Below are 19,554 nucleotides of genomic sequence, written 5' to 3' on the forward strand. Positions count from 1 at the left end.
AAGTAATATGGCAGCTAGGTGTCCAAAACTCTGGACCAGGACTGGGGAATATTTAAGTTCAACTATATCCATTTCCAGTAATGTTACCTTGGGCAAGTTATTTAACTTTTTTCTGCCAAAGTTTCTTCACCTATAGGAGAATAACAGTTTACCTTCCAAGATTGTTATAAGATAAAATATCCTTGCACAATTCTCCCTCATCCAAATCCAACTAACTTGTATATCATGGCATCACTTCCCTGATGTCATGGTTCTCTTACAGAATGAAGGACAAACAGCCTAGATAAAATAATATTTATAAAGTGTTTTCCAAATGTTATCACTATATAAATACTAGCTATTGTTATATATAAAGCTTCCTTAAATCATTATTACCAGATAATCCTCTGGCCAGAACTTCAGGATTATGATGCAGCCCCTGAATAATGATCACTCATTTAATTATTTCAAGGAACTTCATTTTCATCAGTTTGATTTTTCCTTTCACCTCCATAGATTTATCTATGCCCTCCCCATCCCCAGTGTTCTTTGTGTTTGCATTTATTTTAGCTGAAAAAGACAATCTACTTTTGGTCTAATTTCCTAGAAGTGAACCTTGCTCAATTTAGCTATGCCGATCCTCAGGTGACAAATATAGAGTCAAGTCAGTAAGCATTTATTAAGTTCCTACTATGTGCCAAACACTATGAGTCTATCACTGTTTGATTCTTAAAGATTTTCTAAATGGATAGGACTTTCTAGAGCTTATGCTCAAGGGCATATAGCAAGATTACCTTCACTCCATGACAATAATGAGAAGTCATAGAGATAAAGCTTTTTAGAAAACATTTTCCTCACTATGTGACCTTGGGCAAAGTCCATTCTCTAGCCCTCCATTTCCTTATCTGTAAAGTGAAAGAATTGAGCTAAATAGAGATCATTTAGCATTCTTTTCCAACTAAATTGTGGACTTCTCAAGAATAGGGATTGGGTTTTTTGTGTTTGTTTTTGTTTTTCTTTATAGCCCCAGAGTTTAGCTCTGTGTTTGATAATAAATGCCTGTTGATTTGACTTACCCTCCATGAGCCTCAATTTATTCTTCTGTAAAGTGAGGAAGTTAGACTAGATGGTCTGTGAGGTGCCTTCAGATTTTACTCTATGACTATGAATTTATGAAAAACTCTGTGTAAGTAAATATACAAGATATATTTCCACCAATATTATGTAGAACAGGAGGCCAAGTTTCACAGACAAGAGGTTACTTGGCCCCAGTCAAAGCTAATAAATATCAGAACAGGGACCTGATCCCAAATCCCAATCTGTGGTCAGTGTTCTTTCCATTAAGCTGATCTCCTTTTTCAAATCTATATTCATCTGAGTAGACTGTGAGCCTACCTTAATATGCCAGGTTTTCCATAAAAATTCCTATAAAAGTCTTTCTAGCCTGTACAAAATAAAATCTTTGAGAAGTAGCAAGGTAGGCTAGAGGGATTATAAACAACTAAATTACAATTTCTGAGCAGTTAATAACAAAAACCTCTTAATAGATTAGAGGCAAATCCTAGAGTTAAATCAGTAGTTCATTTAATGACACATTAAAAGCAAAAGTTCCAATTTTACTGACCATTGAGGCGACAGCTCAGGTTTATGGCTGTATGTGCTCTGTATCCCTCCTCCCCGTCCCAAATTGGCAATGTACTTTATTACAACAGTCACCATCTTTGCGTGAATTGGATAAAGCATGTTCCTAATGAATTATTTAATTTTATTTATCCATCCTTTTTGCTTTCACATAACCATCACTTCCAGATGTAGTAATCTACTCTAGCATAACTGATAAGTAACTATCTCTGATTATATTTTCAATTTTCTGTCCCTCATCCCTGCCCCACAACTCCACCACCTTTCTGCCAAGAAGATCATAGATATAAAGGGAGGCACCTTTTGTTATTTGTTTTCTGGGACCAAGATTAATCATTATGTTTAGTCAGAGTTTGGCTTGCTTTTGGTTTGATAAATTCTTGATGATAATTAAATTTGGATTCAATAAATAGAGGCTCAACTCTAAATCTCCTTGTCTTTCCATAAGTCATAGGGCATTGCCAACATTTGGGGAAATACTCCTGCTTTCACTACTCTCTAACAAAAGAAAGAACTCACCAATCTTTGAGTATCCTTAGGAAAGTGAGAGCAGAGAGAAAAATAGCCAGGGTGCATTGGAACAAATGTACTTGGTTTAGTTGGACCTTATTAGTAGATATATGTGAGACTGAGGTGAATGATGAGGGCTTTCTATTCTACTACTCATATTCCAGATTGGCTGGAAAATTCCTGACTTTCTCTTCAGTAGAGTCTGAAAGTTTCTAGTATGGCCAGTTTAACAGGTACAGAATATTATTACCAAATCCCATTACTCTCATCGGGTTACTTGTATCATTGACTTGGAAGGAGTTTTAATGTTTAAAATAGAAGTGAAACACTGACTCAGATCCTTAGCAGAGAGAAAATGCCAAATGTCCATTTGATGGTTTCTCTTGCAGAACCTAGGTATTATAGTTATTCCATATACAGGCTCACCTCATCCTCTGTAATAAATTTAAAAAGATACATATTTTTAAAGCTAGGGCAGACTAAGCTTCATTATTAGAATCAGAGTGTCCAAAGCAAAGAAGGTAATAATCTCACTGTTCTCCATATTGGTCATAGCACATCTGGCTTGTTGAGTCCAGTTTTAGGTGCCACAGATTAATAGGGAATAGTGATGAATCAGAGAACATCTGGAAAAGGGAAATCAGGGAGATAATGACTTTAGAAACTATATTATGAGGATTGAACTGGAAATTTTCCACTTATAAAAAGAAAAGATACAAGAAGGTGAGAATAGGGCTGCTATCTTCAAATAATAAGATAGCATTTTGGTGTTCTGTCTTGTTTCATTCCATTAGGAGATATCTTAGTAAAGATACTAAAGTGGCTTTTCCTTCTCCATTCCTTCTCCACTCATTTTACAGATGAGGAAACTGAGACAAATAGGATGAAGTGACTTGCCTAGAGTCACATAGCAGGTTAGTGTCTGAAAGCAGATTTGAACTCAGAAAGATGATTCTTCCTGACTTCAGGAAGCTCTATCCATTGTACCACCTAGCTGCCTTTCTATAAAGACAGCATTACATAGTGTATTAAGGTTTTTGAAGCACTTTGAATTTATTATCTAATCTAATTAGAAATGCCAAAATGAGGTCTGGATGGACATATATAAGGGATGTTTTAGAAGGGATTACAGGGTTGAACAGTAAGCTAAAGTGGATGACTTCTAAGGCCCCTTCCAACTTTATAAATATGATTTTACTGAATGCTAATTGGCCTTAAAATACAGAGCAGCCACCAGTTTAAAAAAATCTGCTTCCTCTGTGTAATTGTCAGACTCCAGATTAAATAGGGTTTTATTTTTTTTAATTTTTACCATCATATTTATTTTGTTCCCAATTAACTTTTAATCCATCTCTACATGGACCTTGTTAAATGTAATTTTATTGCATCATGATCTGAAAAGGGATGCATTTAATACTTCTGCCTTTCTGCATTTGATTATAAAGTTTTTATGGTCTAATTCATGGCTAATTTTTGTGTAGGTGCTATGTACTTTTGAGAAAAAGGTATATTCTTTCTATCCCCATTCATTTTTCTCCAGAGATTTATTATATATATATATATTCTAAAATTCTACTCACCTCCTTAATTTCTTTCTTATTTATTTTGTGGTTAGATTTATCTAGTCATGAGAGAGGAAGGTTGAAATCCCCAGCAGTATAGTTTTACAATTTCATCTTTAACTCATTTACTTCTTCACCAGATTTATTTTATAAAATGATGAAATTGGTAAAGCTTTATTGACTATTAGTGGTATTTTTTAAATGTGGGTCTGGCCAATAATTCTGCTGGATTTTCTTTGTCACTTCCATCTCTATCCCCAAAATTCTAGAGTTGAAAAAGACCTCTGAGGTTATTGAATCAAACCCTTTTATTTATGTAGGAGGAAACTAAGGTTCAAAGAAATGAAATAAGTTGTCCAAGATGCCTGTAGAGGGAGGAAAAAGGACAGGAGATAGTATTTATATAGTGCCTATCATGTGCCAGGCAGTATGTTAAGTAAATTTTTTTTGGAACAAATAATATCTCATTTTATCCTCACAATAAACCTGCAAGGAGGTGCATTTTTTATTTGAGGAAACTGAGGCAAACAGTTGTTAAGTGACTTGTGCAAAGTCATAGAGCTAGTAATCTCTACAGTTAGACTTCAATTCAGGTCTGCCTGACTCCAGGTCCAATGTGCTATCCACTGTGACACTAACTGACTCTAATCATGGTTAGTTAGTGTCAGAATTAGGACCAGAAATTGGTTTCACAGAGTCACAGAATTGAGATCTGGAAAGGATTGACCTTCTTTTACAGAAGAATTAAGCTGAAGCCAATCTTCAAATCTGGCCCCAGATACTTACTAGCCTGGAAACATCATATAACCCTGTTTATCTCAGTTTCCTCACCTGTAAAATAAACTGGGGAAGGAAATGGAGAACGACTGCAGCATCTTTGCCAAGAATACCCCAAATGGGGTCACAAAGAGTCAGACACTACTGAAATAACTGAACAACACCAATGATTTCATAGGATTGTAATGAGGAAAAATATTTTGCAAATTGTAAAGCTCTAAAAATGTGAGCTGCTTTTATTATCATTGTGAACTATGCCTCATCTATATAGCTATTATCTAGTGCTCACTCCAGACTGAGATAAACAGGCCTGGAACAAGTGAAAAACTTGGAAAAGTGTTGGGGGCAAGTACAATCCTCTCCTGCTTCAATACAAGAGTGTAAGGCAGAAAACCAATAATGTAACAAACCAGGCAGGGGAGAAAATGTTCTGAGAACATGAACAATAGACCCAAAGATTTGTTAAGGATGATTAATATATGTTGAGACATATGCATTATCAATGGTAGTGTAAGCATTAGAGTGTGTGTGTTTATGTGTGTATGTTTATATTATATGTGTGCTTGTGCAAAATCTGTGAACCTGTGGAGGGAGCAGAGATATTTTTGTCAGTGATATTGAGTAGAGCTAAAGAAAAGTGTGTGTGTGTGTGTGTGTGTGTGTACATATACTCTTCCCCCTATAAATGTGTATGTATACATAAATACATACACATGTATACATACATAGATTTTTTTCCAACAATGTTACTTCAAGTCAATGAGCATTAAGCTATTACTATGTAGCAGACACTTTGCTAAGCACTGGGAATACAAACACAAGAAGAAAGCAATATGGTCCCTGCTCTCAAAGAGTTTATATTTTAATAGGGGAAGACAACAATTAAAGATAATTGAGGAGAGGTTTCTGAAATCTTGCTCTGGGGCATGGTAGGGCATTTTCCTACAAAATGGTAAAGAAAATCTGAAGATCAAGATGTGCAGCCTGGAGAGAAATAATAATATGGCTGTCCTGAGTGTTTTCTTTATAATGGAGGCTCTGAGAAGAATTAGCCAATCAGATGAAGATGCTGCAGAGGTGGAGTAGGGAATGGGGAGGGCATGGTGGGTGCTTCCTAGGATTGGGGATCATAAAACAGGAATCATAGAAGAAAATTCAAAGGGAGAGGAGAAAATATTATTGAAATGGTTCAACATCAGGACAAGCTTGGGTAGGGAGGGAAATGAGCCCAGAATCAGTTTTGACAGATTGAGAAAATATCAAGGAATCATGGGATATCCTTAAGGTCATTACAAGGGTGGAGGAATAATTTGAGAGGAGTAAGGGAGAAGAAGAGGTAGAAGGTAAAGATTGTGGTAAATGATTGGAATTTCAAAGTTCAAGACCATCGGAAGGGAGTTCCCTGAATTTTTCCCTTTCTGATCTTATGCTTTTCGAACTAGTCTGTGTTGTGGTTTGGAATACTATCCCTGCATCCTTACACAGTGGTTCTTCCAGGCTCTATGCCTAGAAACCAAGCATCTAGAGTTTTAAATTGGAGTTTCATGGTATAATGGGAAAAAATACTGTTGAATTAATCTAAAGATTTAGATTCAAGTCTAGACTCTACTTCTTTTGTGCTCAGAATGATAACTTAACCTCTTGGTGCCTTAATATTTTTGCCTAGAAAATAAATTCTGATTTAACCTCTTCACAGGGTTTGTATGCCATAACAAGCTATATAAGTAGAGTTGTCAGTTACTCAAGCAAGGGTCCTTTTTTATTTTTATTTTTTTGCTGAGGCAATTGGGGTTAAGTGACTTGCCCAGGGTCACACAGGTACTAAGTGTTAAGTGTCTGAGGTCAGATTTGAACTCGGGTCCTTCTGACTTCAGGGCTAGTGCTCTATCCATTGCATCACCTAGGTGCCCCAGGGGTCCTTTTTTACATCCCTATATGAAGTAAGAAAAATGGGATAACAGAATCTGAGATTCAGAGGGCCCAAATCCAATTAGCCAAGTTGCTGATTCTAATCAAAACCCAAATCCTTAGGTTCAATTCAACAAGAATTTTGTTCATTGCCACTCTTCCAAAGTATTCTACTTTTTCCAGTTGCTTCAATAATTTCTAACTCATTATCATTAAATCATCACAAGATTCTAGAATTCAGAACTGGATGGGACCTTAGGGTCACAGAACTAGAAAGAAACCTCAGAGGCTCATCTAGATTGATCCCTTCATTTTTTCAGATGAGGAAAATAAGTTCCATGGAAGTTAGGCCTATGGATTTGCCCAATGTCACACCAGTAGTAAATTTTGAAAGCCATATTTGGACTCAACTACTTTGTCTCTGGGGCAAGCTGACTAGAGGAAACTGTCTACTGAATCACACTGCCTGCTGTACCTCACTCTTTCTATAGATGAGAGAACTGAGACTCAGGGTAGTAAAGTAAGGGCTCATAATCACACAAGGAGTAAATAGGAGAGCAAGGATGCAAGGATGTGGACTAGTCTTCTTGAGAGCTGATTTTTGAGAGTCTTTTCCAAATATCTGTAATACCCTCTGGGAATCTCTTAACTTGCTTATACTTCAGCTTCTTCCTCTGTAAAATATAAATAATATTTCTTATATGGACTTGAGGTTATGTTCTTGGGTTAAAGAAAAGTGTTCTTTAATATGTACTGGCTGTGCAAATTAGAATTACTATTTAGTACTACTGAATTTGTGTCACGAAATGCTTGTGAGAAGATAGTATTTTGACACACCAAGTGCCATTCCCACTGACAAAGCAGTAACAAGTTTCTTCATTCATCTGAGCCTGGCAGGGAAGCTGAGAACAGGGAGCCAAAATCAATTTCACGTATCAACCTGTTAACAACAGCCAAAAGAACCAGATAACCTACTTTTCTGGGAGCCATCTGGCAGAACTCCTTTCAAATAGCAGCAACAATCACACAGTGGCTCTTATTGCAACACTTCAAACGATTTGTGGTTTTATCTAAGTGGGCCCTCCCTTACCTGGAGATCACAACCCCTCCAGCGCCTTAATGGGCCCATTTCATGATTTCCTGCAGCCAAAAATATAATCTGATATCTGCCCAGGCTCTCTGAATTCACTTGTTCTTAGACAGCAGTATGGCCATAGAAGCATTGCTTTAGAACCAAAACCACTTCCCCATCTTGCTCTCCCTTTCTTCATCTGTAGAATGGGGGAAGACTGGATGAGAAGATCACTGAGATCCAAGGTCTCACAGGGAGTAAGAGAATGGGAATTTGAATCCAGATCCTCTGACTCCAAGTCCAGTATCAGTGCTATGTTGTCCCCTAGTCTTTGGTTGGGCCTATATTTGAAGCCTTTCCAGGGGTTTGGAAATTAGTCAATAAACAGTTATTTTTAAATTATTAATAAATGATAAATTAATAAATTCTTTTTAGAATTGGAATTTAAGAATACTGCAAAAGATCAAGCTATATCAATTGATACAATGCAGTCTTTTTTTTTTAAATCTGTATTGCAAAGAAAATAAAAATAGCATTGAAAAATTTTATTTCAAAGTAAAATGATAATAAAATGTTTGCATTGATTGATAGGCCTGGTCTTTGTAGTGTTAAGCACTTGCTATGTACTAGGAGGTGTGTTAAACATTAGAGACACAAAGCAAGACAGATACATGATCCCTGCCCTCGGGTAACAAATAAGTTAACTTATGATATGTTTTACAAACTTAAAGTGCTATGTAAATGCTAACTTTAATATTATTATTTATTGCCATTTATAGTTAAAGAATGACAGTAAGTGAGGGAGACAGTATAAAAGTAACTATGTACACACACACAAGATAGAATAAGGTTGATGGAAAATAATTCCAAAGGAAAGGTTTGGTTGGATTCTGCAAAGTTAGATTTGAAAACTGATTTAAGCTAAAGTTATTTAATTTATCTTCAGTACATAATGAATTATCAAAGGAAGATTTCAATGAAGGAATAGTGGCTCAAAAATATTTTTAAAAAAAATCCTTTCTCATAGACTTGGAGATGTCACTTAAGGGAAAATAAAGGAGGAAGGAGTCTTCTTGAAAGCACTTTACTCTCCATCCTGCTCCAAAAAGCTCCCTAATCTTAACCCTGCCTTTTTATTATTGGTGTCTTTATAGAGTAATTAAGTCAGTTACTCCCTCGCAAATGATGAATAATTTTTCAGTTCTGCAAAAACAAAAACAAAAAAACCTCTCCCTTCTCCTTCCTTTTCGCTTCTTTCTTTTTTTTACCTCCTGCCCTCTCTTCTATCTCTTATGTTTCTTCCCTTTCTCTTATTTTCCCTTTTCTTTCCCCTCTCTGGTTTTGTTCTCTTTCTGTTCTTTCTCTCCTTTTATCTTTTCCTTTCTCATTTCTTTCTTTCTTTTCTTCTTTCTTTCTTTCTCTTTCCTTCCTTCCTTTTTCTTTTTCTTTCTCTTTCCTTGCTTCCTTTTTCTTTCTCTTTCTTTTTCTTTCTTTCTTTCTTTCTTTCTTTTTTTCTCTCTTATCATTTTTTATACTTTATCTTTTTTCTTCTTTCCCTTCTTTCCAGCCTCATTTCTCCTTTTCTCTTTCCCCATCTCCTTTTCTATTTTTCTTTTTTCTCATTCCTTTCTCTTCTCTCATTTCATTTCTCTTTTTCTCCTCACCACTTTTCTCTTCTGTCTCTTACCTTTTTTCCTTTCTCCTCTTCCCTTTTTCTCCCTTCAGTTTTTGTCCAATAAGATTAGAATGTTAAGTGTTATTATACTAGTGATTTTTTTTCCTCTTAGCAGCCAGCTCATGATATAAAAGCCTGTTTTTTTGGAGAGGCATCCTGTGTTGGCTGAGATAAGTTTTTTAGACAATCTAGGGCAACCAGTCTCTGATTGTCATTACACGTTCCTTCAGGCTTAATCACTCAACAAACAAAAATTCAGGATGAAATTCAGTGCAAGAATAAGTTGCCAGTATAGGAGCAAGTCAGCTAGCCATATGACGGGCAAAAATTTGATACTGTTTAAAGAAGTTCCTGCTTGTATAGAGATTGAAAACTCTCAGGGTCTAACATATATATTAATGGCATTTCAGAATAGCAAATTGCATTGTTATGTTATGTACCTCTGAATTAAGAAGGATTTGCTTCTACCCATTGAAATACATATGGCTGGTTTCATAACTACAGGATTTGGAAGAGATGTACCAGACTGCTGCTGTTGTTGTTGTTATTGTTTTGATTACATAATAATGCCTGTTCATTGTCTCTTAAATTTTTTTTTCAGATTGATTGTCCTGATGTGCACTCGAGAGATCTTGGTGAGAGAGAAGTCTTCTGCTGATGTGTGAATTTATGAGGTTAGACTCTTCACAACCCTTTGAAAGAAAAGGTAATTTTATTTCATTTGCTTTGGTTTAGGAAAAATGATTCAGGCATCTGTGCCCCACAGTGAAGATAGCAGGTCATGACCAAGTTCTCTATTGCTTCCATAATGGCCTGTAAAACCATGCCTTGCAATACCCACCCCAGACAATCTTTATTTCCTGTAGGCCTGTTTGAAGTGGCAGGAAACAGTGATTTCTACAAATAAATAATGTAGAGAAGGGGCCCTTGGCCAAGACTTGAACCAAATCAAGCCCATTCTTTTCTGTGCTGCAGTCTGTTTTAAGGATGGGAGGGGATCAGAGGGAATGAGAAGGAAGAAAAAACCAGGGGTGGGGGCAAGGAGTAGAGACTGGAGAAGGTAGAGTATATACTGTACAAATATTCACATGCCTCTACATTTCCTGGTTTTGTCTGAACCTGGGAACAGGCACTGTACCATGAGGAAGACTATTTGCTCTGAACTTTAGCCAGAATTTGCCTCGTGAGATTCCAGTCTGATTTCTAGACAAAGCAGGTGCCAATAAATTAGATTCTCATCTTGTCTGAACCAAACCCATCTTGTTCTAAAGGAGTCTATCACAAGTTCAGTAGCCCTGTGTTATTTGCTGAGTGACATGTTACTCCTTTTACTCACTCTCCCGGCTCCACCCCATCTTTTACAATAGCCCCATGGGTTCGCTTAATGTTCTCCCGGTAGTGCTGGGGAAAGGGAAGCAAGGGAAGGAAGGTCAGTCAGCCCACTGAGCTCCATTGCTGAGGCTCCAGTTACCGTCCCCTAGGCTATTGTAAACCTCCATTTTCAGACAGAGTGAAAGACTTGCCTGTATATGAATCCCTTTTTGCTGCCAGACTCTCAGAGTACAGTACATCTGGCACTATTGTTATTTCTACAGGTGGGAGCCAAAGGTCAGAATCCTTTTGAGATTCAAGTACAGTGATAAAAACAGAGGGTTAGGGGATTTCTCAACATAACATAGAAGGAAACTTGACTAAAGATGCCTACAGTACCAAAAAAGAGATCTATTTTTCAACCCCTTTGTAAAAGACAAACTATGGAGGAATAGGGGGTTAAGGATTAGGTGAAGATAAAAAAAAAGAGAAAGAAATAAAAAAAGTTTATGGCAGCTCATCCCTGGGTTTTCTAAACACCTGTCATCTCCAAAGCTTTGTAATAGGTAGATAAAATAAAATGAAAACATATGTGGAATATTGAATAAAGATCACTGGACTGGGAGCTAGGACATCCAGATTTGAAACCTAGGTCTTCAATCTATCTGTGTAGGCTTGAGTAAATAATTTCTCCTCTCTGTGACTCAGTTAGGCTAAATGGTCATAGAATCAAAGAATCATAGCTCTAGGACTTAGTAGGACATCAGAGGCAAACAGTCTGATTCCATTTTATAAATGAAGTCACTAAGAACCAGAAAAAATGTAACTTGCCCAATGCTGCTTAGGTAATGAGCATCAGATGCAGGATCTGAACCCATTTAAGATGATGTTCAATACCTTTGGAAATTCTACAACACATGAGTCTTTTTCTAGCTATTTTAAACTCTAAAAAAAAAAGGGAAGGCCCTAGATTTACCTATAGATCTGCTTTCATTATAATTAGTTATAAAGTATTATAATCTCTATTTTATATAAAGATTTTTAATAGATAAATTTATAAATATTTTATAATGTAGGTATATTTGAATAATATTTATTTGTTATATAAATATATATTTACATAAGTATTTGTACATAAATTGCAACTATATAGATATTTATATACAATATGATTCATAGTAATTTATAAATTGTAAATTGCACATCTTGTTATGCATATTGTATAAACCTAAGAATAAGAGAATGACATAATGGATCTTGATTAAGAAACAGTTAAACTCACAGAGACCATTTCAATATACTTCTTTGGCCCCTCCCTTTTCTTTCCCCCCTTTCACCAAATATTCAGCATGACTTTGGCTTTATCCTACTGAACTAGCAGTTTGGTGCAGCAGAAAAGGCACGGAGCTTAAAGAGTCACAAGGGTCTGAGTTCAAATCCTATTGTACTGCTCACTGGATGTATGATATCAAACCAATTGCTTGCCTTCCTGTAAAATGAGTGTTGTTCTAGACATCCTTCTCAGGTCTAATTTTAGCTCTAGATCTGCAATCTATGACTTGGGGTCAAGAGACCCAACTTGATATTCTACTTCCAGTTTTTCTTCTTAGCTGAGTACCATGGGAAGACCAATTAATTTCTCTAAAATTTGGATTTCTCATCTGTAAAATGAGGATGGCAGTAATTATATCACTTAATCCCCAAGGCTGTTGTGAGAAAAGAGTTACATAAACCTTAAATCACTATAGAAATGCAAAATGTTATTATTTTTATTACTGTCACATGTTGAGATTTAAAAATAATTGACATACAACTCCACTCCTCTTCTCCCCTGACCCATTCCACTATTTCACATGCTGCGACCAATAGAGGACTCTAAGGATTCTCAGGATCATATGGTGTGTTTTCTGAGTTTTCACTGGTAGTTGTTAATGGTAAAATGAATTATTAAATTATAAAATCATAAGTTTGGCAAGTCAAAAAAAAATGCTAGCGGTCATCTAGTGTCATCCAATGACTTTATATACATAAATTCCAAAGCCACACAACTAGTTAGTGGCAGAATCAAAGCTAGAACACAATTATATTGATGCCCAGTCCAATTTATTTCCACCATAATAAACTTCCTCTGGGAAATCTCTTTTTGAAAAGGCTCAAGTATAATGATCTTGTGTTTCTTAGTTTATGTGGGTAAGTATAGGGGTGCAATTATCTCTGTTTAGTTTGTTGACAAATAAATTTGATGAAAAACAAAAAGAATGAGATTGCCCTTGTTTCCCCTCTTCTGAGTCCAATTGACTTCTCTCTCAGACTTTACTTTCTTAAGTTTTGAAACCTGATTGTTTCCTGTAAACTGTGCACCCATGTCGTCAAATACTTAAGAATTAACCAAATTTACTCAACCAAAGTTGAGGTGTAAAACTGATTAAGATCCTCACACCTCTGGCCCCCTCTTTATTCTGTGCTTCCCTTTTTGTGGAGTAGTTGAGAAGAGAACTGGACCTGAGTCAGATGAGACCCAAGTTGGAATTCCACCCCTGAAATTCACTAGTCGTGGACCATAGGCTAGTCATCACCTCCCAGGATCCCAGTTTCCTTATCTGTTAAATGGGTCCAGTGATTGCATCTACCTTCACAGAGTTCAGGATCACATTAAGTGATGTATATAAAGACTTTGCAAACTTTAAAGAACTATATTAAGAGAATTATTATGTTCAGTCTACTTTTATCAAAACTACAATTGGAGTATTATCAGATACTTGGAATTTTGTGTGACTGAGACAGGGTCTGTGTCAAGTCTATTTGCATATTAAGATCTTTATTTTACTTTTTAAGGAAGACATTCTTCCTTAGAGAATTTTAGACAACATTCAGCAAAATGTGGCACATATGAGGGGTGGGGGTGGAGCAGACCTTTATGAAACTGTACTAATTCCATTATGTCACATCTCTTCTTCCATCCTTTCCTCTCTCTAAATCTTACCAATCTTAAAGGCCCAACATAAGTCCCACCTCTTTCTTCTTGGTGACATCAGCATACTAATCTTCCTCCTTTATTTGAGCTTATCTAGGCACTATAATCCACACAATACATTTGGAACTTAATTGTCCTCTTAATTGCTTCCCCTGTGTTAGTTTTCTTTCTTCAGTTAGATAGCAAGATCCTTTAAATCAAGACCTGTGTCTTTTTTTTTTTTCAATTCTTAATTTTAATTTTCAGTCTCAAATTTTCTCCCGCCCTCCCTCCCTTAATTCAGAAAACAAGAAATATGATATGCATTCACACACACACTGTCTGTCTCTCTATGTAATCATATATAATATGTTTATATGTAAAAATATTTACATATAAACATATATGCAAAGCATATTTCTACGTTACTCATGATGGGAGGAGCAGATAGTAAGAAATATAAAGTGGAAAAATATGTGTCAATCTGTTCTCAGAGTTCATCAGTTCTCACTCTTGAGATGGATAGAATATTTGTTTCATTATGAGTTCTTTGGAATTGTTGTGGATCACTGTGTTGATCAGTAGCTAAAGGTCTATGTCCTTTGCTTCTGCCTTTGTATCCTGCCTCCCACAACATCTGGCAGACCATTGACACATCAGACTAGAAATGACTTACATTTCTGTTATGTTTTATGATTATAAAGACTTTTCACACCCATTATTCCACTGGCTCTTTCAAAACAAGCCTGTGAAATCGATATAATGTAGAAATAGTGCTATTCACATTCCAGATGAGGAATTTCAGACACAGAGTAATTAAATGATTTGCCTAAGGTGATATAGCTAATAATAAGTTGTGGAGTTGGGACTTGGCTCTCTGTTCCTCTGTTGACAGCACCCCCATCCCATTCACACACCCTCAGGAAACATGTTAGTTGATTGAATTTTTGTGTGCTGATCATTTGGCTACAGACCTTATAGAAAAATACTTTGGAAAAATTTCCAGTGTTCTCAAAAACAAGTGAGTCTAATCAGTGCAACTTGAGGAACCTGGAGAGCAGCCAACCCAATGGTGTGAATATTTCATGGGTCCCCCACTTCAGACTATAAGGAAAATAAAAATAATTCCATTCTAATTTATGTAATCACTTAACCTGTCAATAAAATGTACAGACATAGGCTGGAAAGACTTTGAGCTAGACCATGAAGAAAATGCCCTGGGTCAGGTTGAAGATTCTAAATTATCACTGTGTTTCAGCTGAAATCTTCCTGTTAAGGTTTCCAGATTGTGGGGTTATGCCCACTGACACAGCTCTGCCATGGCACAGCATAGCCTTTCATCTGATGGCCCAGATTGAGCCCTGTGGGAATCAGGAGGCCCTGCCAAGTTCCACTTTCGTAGAGTAATGCTATTGTTGATAAGGGCCAGTCAGCCAGCCAGCCAACCATCTGTGCTTGATGCTGGCTTCTCTTAAGAGGAGTTCATAGAGAGAGCTGACCAGATTTTCCTTTTATAGAATGTAGCAATTTGGGCTACCGCTTAAAAAGAATTGTCATTACATTTAAATGTCTTTGATCCTTGGTTTAAATGTGGCAGTGGGACATGGTAGAAAGAGCCTTAGATTAAGGGAGCACAACACCTGGGTTCAATTTCTGCTGCTACATTCTAGCTTCAGAGCATCTAAGTAGTATAGTACATAGAGTGTCAGGCTTGGAGTGAGGAAGACTCATTTTCCTGAGTTTAAATCTAGCTTCAGACACTTATTAGCTTCTTGAGTTTGGACAAGTCCCTTAATCCTGTTTGCTTCAGCTCCTCATCTGTAAAATAAGCTGGAGAAGGAAGTGACAAACCATTCCACTGTCTTTGCTAGGAAAATGTCAAATGTCTATAAACAGACAAGATTGAAACAACTGAATAACAATAACACATACTGGCTATTGAAGTTTGGACATAGGTGATCTCTTGTGGCTTTAGTTTTCTCATCTGTAAAATGGCTTTCATATCTGTCTTGTCAATCTCACTATTTCTTGTGAGGATTCAAATGAGATCATGGCTATTATTTAGACCCATTTTATAAACCAACTAAGTTTTCATGTCTGCCCAAATTTTTTTTAGTGCAAGCCAAAATTTTACCAGTGGCTGCATCAAAGATTACTTCTCTTTGTCTTCCATCCTCAATTTTTGTTTTTCTTTTCTAGCAATTGAGTTTATCTGTGAAAGTTTCCAAGGAAATAAAAATAAGGATGTTTAGTTTTCTCTTGGAACCTCATAGTTATTGTAATCATAATCTCTCAAAATTTAATCTTTCACTTATCAGAATGGAAAATCTACTGAACACCAGAAAAGATAATCCTTTGCTCAATGTTTCCTCCTTTCCTTCACAGATTACCCATTGTCTTGGCCATTTGGATTTTTAGCTTCGCAGTCATTTATGGTCAAGTGAGATTTAACCTATTAGCAAATATGATCCTGGCTAGGGAACTTACCATAAGTCATCTTTCCTCCTATACTAGATAATACATTTTTGACCTCTGACTTCTTGTGGAGTTCATTTGTCTTGCAAAGGATTTTTGCCCTGTCATTCTTCCCATTGCACATTGGATGAAATGAAACTTTATTTCTTTTTGTTTTATTGTATGTGGACCAGCATTCTGATGCTTAGGTTATTGCAGTCAGTACTGTACATTCTGTTATTTCTGTCCTGACACACAAAGGTGTCCACAGGCAACTTTGATGGACAGATATTTTCAATCAACAAATTTTCATTAAACAGTCAAGTGTCCTTTTTTAACCAACAGAGTTCCCAAGGAATATGCCATGGGAGGAAACATTTTTCCCCTAAATGTCGACTTTAAAAGTAGATAATAACAAAAACAATGAGAGAATTAGTATAAATTATGTAATAATTATAAAAAAACTACTTACTAATTTAACCCTTTTTAAGAAACTCCAGTGATTCCCTATTGGCTCTAGAATAAGATATAAGCTCTACTTCTACTTTTCACTCATATTAGAAATTATTTACATTTTTATGCTCCAGAGTGCAGCCTCATATACAGAACTTTACCTCCCACCTCATTGTCTTTGTATTGGACAACTTACATGTCAGAAATGCACTACCACATGAACTCTATCTCTTAGAATCTTTTATTCCCCTCAGAACCCTGCTCAAGCACTACCCAAAGCCTTTTTTGACTCCTCTTTCCTTCCATATATTTGCCTTATCTTTATTTTATACATGTTTATAAATGTATATGTTATTGTCTCCCTGATAGAATATAAGTTCCTTGAGGACAGGGTAGGATTCATTTTTGTCTTTGTATCTCCAGTGTCTCACATATTCCCAGGACCCAGAATAGTCCCTGGAATATAGTAGTTGATTGACAAATTTTGTTGGTTGATTGCCAAGTATTTTCAAAAACTTTATCTCATTTGATCCTAAGTAGGTGGTGAAAGTATTGTTTACATCCAGATGAGAAAACTTCATAACTCTCAAATCAAGATTGAATTCCAGGTCCTCTGAGTCCATATCTAGTCCAATTTCCACTATACCCATACTTATTTTGGAGCAAAAAGGGACTTTTGAAGTCTCTGAGTTCATGCAATCCCAAAGTTCCAGACCTAGTGAAAAATGTAGCATTCCACCGTGATCATTCCATGTTCCAAGTTCACTGGTTTTCTACCATATTTAACTGTAACCCAGAACCATTGATGTCATTATCATTCTTAAATGTATCTAAATCTTAATTTATCATATACTCAATAAACAAATATTTAAGCACTTACTTTATATCAAGGTAATAAGGTAGGTAATATGGTAATAAGAACAAAGAATGAAACAGTCCCTTTTTGAAAGGGGATAATATTCCATTAGGGAAGATTATGAGTATACATACAGATATATATATATAGATAGATATCTGTATGTATACATATATATATACATACACACACATATATACATACTATATATATATATACATACACACACATAAACATTTGTATACACAAAGTATAAAAATAAAGGGAATAAATACACAATAATTAAATGCAAACAAGTTTGGGAGGCCACTAACAGTTGGGGGAATCAAAAAAAAAAGCTTAATTTAGAAGATAATGCAAGCTGTGGCTTTTTCAAAATTAGATTTTTATTGATATATTTTGTTTTTATACCATCTACTTCCCCCCCCCCCCAAAGTCTTAGGTGTGATGTAGGCAACTTGCAAGAATGAATTTTTAAAACTTCAATGTGAGTATTTGTACCTCAGAAATTAGCAAATGATATAAATCAGACCTTGATTTTGTTATTGCTATTGTTCTGTTGATTGTATAGACTTAAGAAAGTAATGGAGAAAATGTCAGTAGTGCAAATAAAACTTAATAGTGTATCACATGTACATTTTTATTCCTGGAGAGGTAGTTGTTAAACATTTATCAGCCCATTCCTGCTTGTATCCCTCTGCCACCCTTTTCCACAGAGCCATTTCTTGTAACAAAGAATAAGGGTGTCTTAAAGGAAAAGAGAGATTCTGTGAGGTAGAGGGAAGGAAGTAATACATCTCAGGCATGCAAGATGACCACCGAATTCACGAAAACCTTTTGGAAATAATTATGGAACTATAAAGTTCTGAGAAATGTTTTTCAGTCCAAATCTTTATGACCCCATTTGGGGTTTTCTTCATAGAGACACTGGAGTGGTTTGTCATTTCCTTCTTCAGCTTGTTTTACAGATAATAAAACAAGGCTAATGGATTTGCCCACGTCAAACATCTAGGAAATGTCTGAGGCCAGATTTGAACTCAGGAAGTTGAGTCTTTCTGATCAAATCTAGCACTCTGTTCATTATATCATCTTACTGCCCTCAGAGAAGTGACAAGTAGATCACTGTGGACTAAAATATCAATCCTTCAAGGACGTCATTATGCTGGATGCTAGGATTTGTTAGGAAAGATTTTGTAGAAAAACAAGATTTGAACTGGGTCCTGAAGAAGCATGAAAGCAATAGTTGATGCCCTCTTACCTTTTAATAAAGATTCAGTAAAAAAAAAATCTGTGAAATTTGGAGACAGATGATCTGGGTTTTGAATCCTAGCTCCTTTAAGGTAGATTGGATGAGTTCTAAAACACCACTCCACCCTATCATCTTTCCTAACTGTCCAGGACAGGTGTACTATGTTTGGGAAAATACCTGGAGAGGAGTCAGTTTAAATATTAACACATGTACGCACAAACACCCACACCCATATCCTATCAAAGCAGGCTTAAGTTCTTTGCCTTTTTTTATTTTAGGGAGTTTTACTTTGCTTAGATTTTAAGGGACAAGCAAACTCTCTTGGATTTATAGTGATTAACTAAGCTTCAGATGAGAAAATTGACTCTCACAGCACTGTGTCACTTTGATGTTGAGGGAATACAGCTGCCTCTTTAGCCCACCCTAGAAGGCTTCCTGTTTCAGGACCATTTACAACACCTTTTCTCAAAGATCAGGCATCCCTGGCTGGGCCACCCTACCACATGTGACATCAGCTAGGCCAAGACTTTCTTCAGAATCACAGCATCAACATTGTGTCAAAGAGGTTGTATTTTTTCTTACTTGTCTCTCCCCCCAACCCCTCCCTACTTTGCTCACACTACCTCCTACCAACCCAGTTAATAAATGCATTATACAGTGTGGGTGATTTTCATGTGTAAAAATCCAGGTTTTCTATCCTCACTGACAAGGTTCTGAAAATCCTTCCCTTCTTTTTATATGGCTCCATCTGTTGCCTCATCTGCTGGTGTAAAGTCGCCTTAGCCTGGGAAGACATACCCATTAATGAGCCCATCTTGCCAGTTGGTTTCAACATGTACAGCAGCATGTAGCAATTTAGGAGCAGAACCAGCAGCTGATTATGCCTGATAAATTGATATTCATGCCTCTGAAATTTAATGATGGGATTCTAAACATTTACTTTGATTAAATTAGAATCCTAAATCTAGGCTCCCTCTTTTGGTCTTAAATCTAGTCTGAAACTGCTACATAGAAGGAAATTCTAGCTTCTCTTACAAATCAAGCTAAGAGTATTTCCTTTATCGGTTTAATCTTTACCACTTCCCTCCCCACAAAATACTATTGAATATTTATTGGGAAAAATATTTTTCCACAAAGAGGTGATGCTTGAACTT

At 36.2% G+C, this 19,554-nt stretch overlaps 1 long non-coding RNA gene across 1 annotated transcript in view; it reads left to right on the forward strand.

Moving 5' to 3' along the window:
• Positions 1 to 19,554, forward strand: part of LOC116421870 — a 125,564-nt gene that overhangs the window by 100,039 nt on the left and 5,971 nt on the right. Inside the window, exon 4 of the long non-coding RNA XR_004232455.1 lies at positions 9,726 to 9,830. This is a non-coding gene — a long non-coding RNA (uncharacterized LOC116421870). The remainder of the gene's footprint in view (positions 1 to 9,725; positions 9,831 to 19,554) is intronic.

This window comes from Sarcophilus harrisii, chromosome 2 (genome assembly GCF_902635505.1).
Source record: "Sarcophilus harrisii chromosome 2, mSarHar1.11, whole genome shotgun sequence".
Classification (NCBI taxonomy): domain Eukaryota; kingdom Metazoa; phylum Chordata; class Mammalia; order Dasyuromorphia; family Dasyuridae; genus Sarcophilus; species Sarcophilus harrisii.